The sequence below is a fragment of the Trachemys scripta genome, unplaced genomic scaffold (assembly GCF_013100865.1).
Source record: "Trachemys scripta elegans isolate TJP31775 unplaced genomic scaffold, CAS_Tse_1.0 scaffold_86, whole genome shotgun sequence".
Classification (NCBI taxonomy): Eukaryota; Metazoa; Chordata; order Testudines; family Emydidae; genus Trachemys; species Trachemys scripta.
The window spans coordinates 56-5,662 of record NW_023260572.1 but is presented as its reverse complement, the minus strand read 5'-3'; the positions used below and the strand labels follow the sequence as shown (position 1 = coordinate 5,662).

At 43.1% G+C, this 5,607-nt stretch overlaps 1 long non-coding RNA gene across 1 annotated transcript; it reads right to left on the bottom strand.

Annotated features, from left to right (window-relative positions):
• Positions 1-173: 173 nt before the first annotated feature.
• LOC117870655 lies at positions 174-4,546 on the bottom strand. Its single transcript, XR_004644014.1, has 3 exons — positions 4,109-4,546; positions 1,749-1,867; positions 174-566 (listed from the first exon to the last, which is right to left on the bottom strand). It is a non-coding gene; the product is annotated as an uncharacterized LOC117870655 (long non-coding RNA).
• Between the last annotated feature and the right edge of the window lie 1,061 nt (positions 4,547-5,607).

Below are 5,607 nucleotides of genomic sequence, written 5' to 3'. Positions count from 1 at the left end.
AGGTTTCAGAGTAGCAGCCGTGTTAGTCTGTATCCGCAAAAAGAAGAACAGGAGTACTTGTGGCACCTTAGAGACTAACAAATTTATTAGAGCATGCTCTAATAAATTTGTTAGTCTCTAAGGTGCCACAAGTACTCCTGTTCTTCTTTTTATAGTGAAGAAAATGCCAGATGGCTTTTCATAGTGACTGGTTTTAAAGATGCCGTATTCTGGGCAACACCAGCGTATCTGTACATGTCACAGGGGAATGACTGGACTTTAATTTCCACACAGAGCAGAACCTCAATATTGTTACAGCAAAAAGTCTTGAACATTAGGGATCACTGATGGATAAGCATCCATGATTAAACTCTCCATAGAAAGAGTTAAAGATGCCATGCAGTAACTGCCTTCAGAGAGTCATTAAGAGTATTGTATGGGTTAAAACAACCTTTCTTCCTCTTAGACTTTTCTGCGTTTCCTGTATGTTGCACACAAAAAAGGGCTAAAGGCCAGGCCACCTTTCGAAATGATGCAGTCCAACAGGAGCCTTGCACTAGTGGTTTCCCAGGTGTAAAGTACAGCAGCTGAGGGAGGAAAACAGGCACAGAGTGTGTTAAAGTAGGTGGATCTGTTTGAGAGAGAGACAGAGGCCCAAGGACAGTTGCTTCTTGTGACAGGGTAATCAGGTATTTCTGAGGTTTGTGCTGAGCTAGGATAATGATCAATCATAAAATACATTTATGTAATACTGTTCTTTTCAATGTATTCCCAGCTCTTTGCAAACTAAAGAAGCTGAGACTATACAGGGGTCACTTAATTTATCCCGGAATTGCAGCCATTTGTAGTGTGAAATGCAACATATTTTTTTAACAGTGCCCAGTAACTCTACAAAAGCAGGAGGTCTCAAGTTTGAATCACAGCAGACATATCTTTATGTAGTAGGCGAAAATAATTCCCTACACACAGTGGTTCCCTTCTATTTTAAATTTCTATCAATAATGTATCCATATGAAAATGCAAAGAGAACGATCAGTTTCAGGGGCGGAATGGAGTTCTACCAGTGCAGTGCTACTCCAGAAGGTGATGTAGTAGCAGAGTACCAATCTAGCCTACTCTCTCCTCACTGCACCTCTATGTGTGCACATATACTACATATTGTGCTGCATAGTTTTTGCTGTTGTTGCCCCACAGACCATCATGTTGCATCCTATATTGTTAATCTGCTGAGTAACATTTTAAATAAAGGGAATGCTTATGTCTTATTAGACATTAATGAATACTGAGCAGTGACAGCACAATGCTGTTGTAGATATTTTTAATTATGTATAAAGACCACAAAAGGCTATAATTTATATCAATTTATTATGACTAACTATAATGGTAGGCAAATTGAAAGCTGAAATCAAGCAGGAAAGGGGTCTAGGTCAGGAATTCTCTGATAAACAATGGATTGAAATATGTAACCAAATACATAACCTTCATTAATTGGAAGATACACATCCTATAACTATAATCACATACATGCACTGGGTATCTCCAAAATCTATATATAAAATTATAGTAACTATGATGATAAATATAATATTGAATCAGAGAATCTCAGGTCCTATCATAATTCTGGGATAAAGTTTCTAAAAGTTTTCTTGGAAACTCATAATTTATGCTAACCTCAAGTTTGCTTTATGATGGTGTCAGAGACGCAACACACCATTCTGGCAGAGAAAGGGTTAATACAGACTCCAACAAGAAGCAAGGCTAGGACTCACCTGCAGCTGCAGTTATAAAAAGGTTTTGCAGTCAGAAAATGAAAAGGGGCCCAGGGCTGAAGGATGGGAAGGGAGCCTTCTCCCATAGAATTTTGTGCGCTGAAGGTACCTGAGAAGAACTGTAATATGGTCAGAGAGCAAAAGTCACCACCAGTCAATAGGGATTTTCAGTGGGATTGACTGAATCATACTATCCCTTAAACTTTGTTTTGGGCAGAGTTTCATTAAGAGGCAAGTTATATCTGTATTTGAGGGCTTTTGAGGATAGAGGGAAATGGTCTGTGGGTGAAGTTTACAGGGGATGAATAATTATAATCAAAGATCACACACACACACAGAACTTAACCTCAGCCAAAGCATCCTGTGTCACTTCTTAACAGGATGGACCTAACTAACATGACTGCTAAGTGAAACATCTACACACTTGCTTCATGATCCGCTTGACCTTTCTGTAGAGAGATGTGTAAGCAGAGTCAGGATGAGCTCTACCCTGACATCTGGTGGTGAATTATGGTGAGTGTGGAAAAGAACTCCAGGGGCTGATCTTGTTTGCATAGGCACACCCACTCGCCTGGCATGAAACAACAGCAACTCAAAGTGGTTACTTTGGCTGGTATGGGATCCCCAGTTTTCTCTGTTATTGGGGCAGGAAGAATAAAGTTTTGTTACCCTGATTCTGTGAATCAAGGCCAGTGGAACTGTTGTATGACAGAAGGACTGAGTGAATCCTTAACCATTACCTAAGTAGCACTTGCTTGACAAGGGACATGGGTTACAAAAACCCAGTGAACTGAGAGAGAGAGAGGATGGGGATAGGTATTTGTACCTGATGGTATGGGCCCCTGCTGCAGGTTTGAAACACCAATTGTATTATTTTCTCTCTCCACTGTGGGATGTCAGAGCTAACTTTGATTCCATTAGGAGTCTAGTTATGGGCTGCTGAGCTGAATTCACTTTGGGCTAATGGTGTACTAACACTGGGGCTCCCCTACTATGAGCTGAAATCACAAAAGAGCTAAAGTTATTAAGAACTGAGATCACTGAGTGCTGGGTTAACTAGTGGGGGAGCCTGAAGCTATATTGCTAACCAGCTGGCGAAGCAATTTGTGGGGATGACTGGAGGAATGGCGTGGAGCCTTGCGGGGCTGGTTGGAGTGGCCCAAGGAACGGCAAGCGGAGCTGTTTGCGGGGACGGCTGGGGTGGCTCACAGGTGGGTGAGCGGAGTGGAGCAGCTTGTGGGACGGCAGGAAGTGGACTGGCTCGTGGTGAAGGCTGTGGCGGAACCCCACGGAGAGACAGCCAGCCGGCCTTGGATCACGTAAGGTGCCCCTTAACACCCTGCGTGCCCCCCCCCTTTTACTCTGGGGCTGCTCTGACCAGAGACAGAGACTTTGGGGTTTGTTGGACTTTTGGGACTTTGGGTGGTTGCTGGACCCAAGAGACTTTGGGGGTGTTGGACTTTGGGGACTCTGGGTGATTTTTGGGTTGCTGGATTCAAGAACCAAAGGGAAAGGACACAGCCCAGTTTGCTGGGGTAGGTTTTTTGCTCATGGTTTGTGTTATGAATCCTGTTTGTGGTGTTTTTTCCAATTTAATGCTGATGTCGTTTACCTCATGTTATTAAACATTTTCTGCTACACTCTGTGCTTACGAGAGGGGAAGTATTGCCTCTTAGAGGCACCCAGGGGGTGGTATGTAATTGTCCCAGGTCACTGGGTGGGGGCTTGAGCCGGTTTTGCATTGCGTTATTGAAACGGAACCCCTAGATACAGAACCCGGCCCTTGTTGCTGCCAACTTAGATGGGCAGAAGGGTTACAGATGCAAAATTAAATTCACTGTCTGCTGTTAGGAGTTGAAACACTGGTGGAAAGACACTGTCCCATCAGTGAAGGATAGATGAAGTTCTGTAGATACTTGTCTTCCTCTGATGAAAGTTACCTGTATAGCCCTTCTTTCAGGTGTTGCTGGCAGAAAGAAGGGTTGAGTTTGAGGGCCCTCTTAAAATTACAAAAAAAACCCAAACAATTTAACCCTCCCCCCACCTATAAATACCTAAACCTAAATACCTCTCTTGGGCACCCTTAATAGGTAATACCTATACACTGGTAAGCACAGAATCTGTGTGCAACACATACAAAAAAACCCTTTTATTAAGAGGAGACGAAGCACAGCATTAACTTGGGGAAACACAGTAACAGTGAATTAACAATATAGAGATAATAAGTATAACACCCTCACTACAGAGTATTTTTGGCAGCAGTCTTCACCGGTTTCCCCACCTGCTGGTGTGAATGTGGAATGAACAAATATCCCTTTAACACACCACTTTCCCCCTTCCTTCTGCTGTACCGCACTCACGGTTTGTTGTCAGAGGTTACCGAAGTCCCAGAGTCCAAGGGTACATTATGGTGGTTTCACTTGCGGCCTTCGGTGGAGGAGATGAGTGCTGCCTGACTTCCATGGCAGGTATCATCTCTGCAAAAGAGCTCTGCTCAGGAGGTCTCTTCTTCAGAGGACTTTTTCTTTCCAGAGCCCTCAGTGCTTAAAGTGTGAGGGATTGCCAGGGGACACAGGCCTGACAAAAAACCCAAAACTAAACATACTTTAAGTCTTGTCTTATCAAAGCTCTACTCTCAGATGATGATAGATCCCTCCACTTGGGCAAATAATTAATTGTTCAGTCAGAAAACTGAACAATCAAAACATATATTCTGTTTGGTTCTGAAAATATTCAAAATGTGTCAACAACTTGGAAATGTCTGTTTCAGGCCAGCAAACAGCCTGTGTGTCCGTGTCCCCTTTAAGCCAGTGGTTAGGGTTCTTGCTGGGATGTAGGAGACCCCAGTTTGAATTCCCACTCTTGAGCAGGCAGTTGAACTCAGCTCTACTAGTTCTATGGTGGGCAGCCTAATTACTAGGCTATTCTGGGATAGACTGCTCTCAATCTCTCCTGTAGAAACTGTGTATAACTACTGATTAAAGCAGCAACTTGAACTTGGTTCTCCCCCTGACAAGTGAGTACCCAGACAGGTTAGATCTTGGGAGACAGACCTGTCCTCGCTTACAGACAACCCCCAGCCTAAAGCAAATACTCACCAGCAACCACACATCACTGAAGAAAAACACTGACCCAGGAACCTATCCTTGTAACAAAGCCCGATGCCAACCCTGTCCACATATCTATTCAAGTGACATCATCATAGACCTAATCACATAAGCCATACCACCAAAGGCTCGTTCACCTGCACATCTACCAATGTGATATATGCCATCATGTGCCAGCAATGCCCCTCTGCCATGTACATTGGCCAAACCGGACAGTCTCTACGCAAAAGAATTAATGGACACAAATCTGACATCAGGAATCATAATTCTCAAAAACCAGTGGGAGAACACTTTAACCTGTCTGGCCATTCAATGACAGACCTGCAGGTGGCTATTTTACAACAGAAAAACTTCAAAAACAGACTCCAACGAGAGATTGCTGAGCTGGAATTGATATGCAAACTAGATACAATCAGTTTAGGATTGAAAAAGGACTGGGAATGGCTGAGCCATTACAAACATTGACTCTATCTCCCCTTGTAAGTATTCTCACACTTCTTATCAAACGGTCTGTACTGGGCTATCTTGATTATCACTTCAAAAGTTTTTTTCTCTTACTTAATTGGCCTCTCAGAGTTGGTAAGACAACTCCCACCTGTTCATGCTCTCTGTATGTGTGTATCTATATCTCTTCAATATATGTTCCATTCTATATGCATCCGAAGAAGTGGGCTGTAGCCCACAAAAGCTTATGCTCTCATAAATTTGTTAGTCTCTAAGGTGCCACAAGTACTCCTGTTGTATTTGACTTA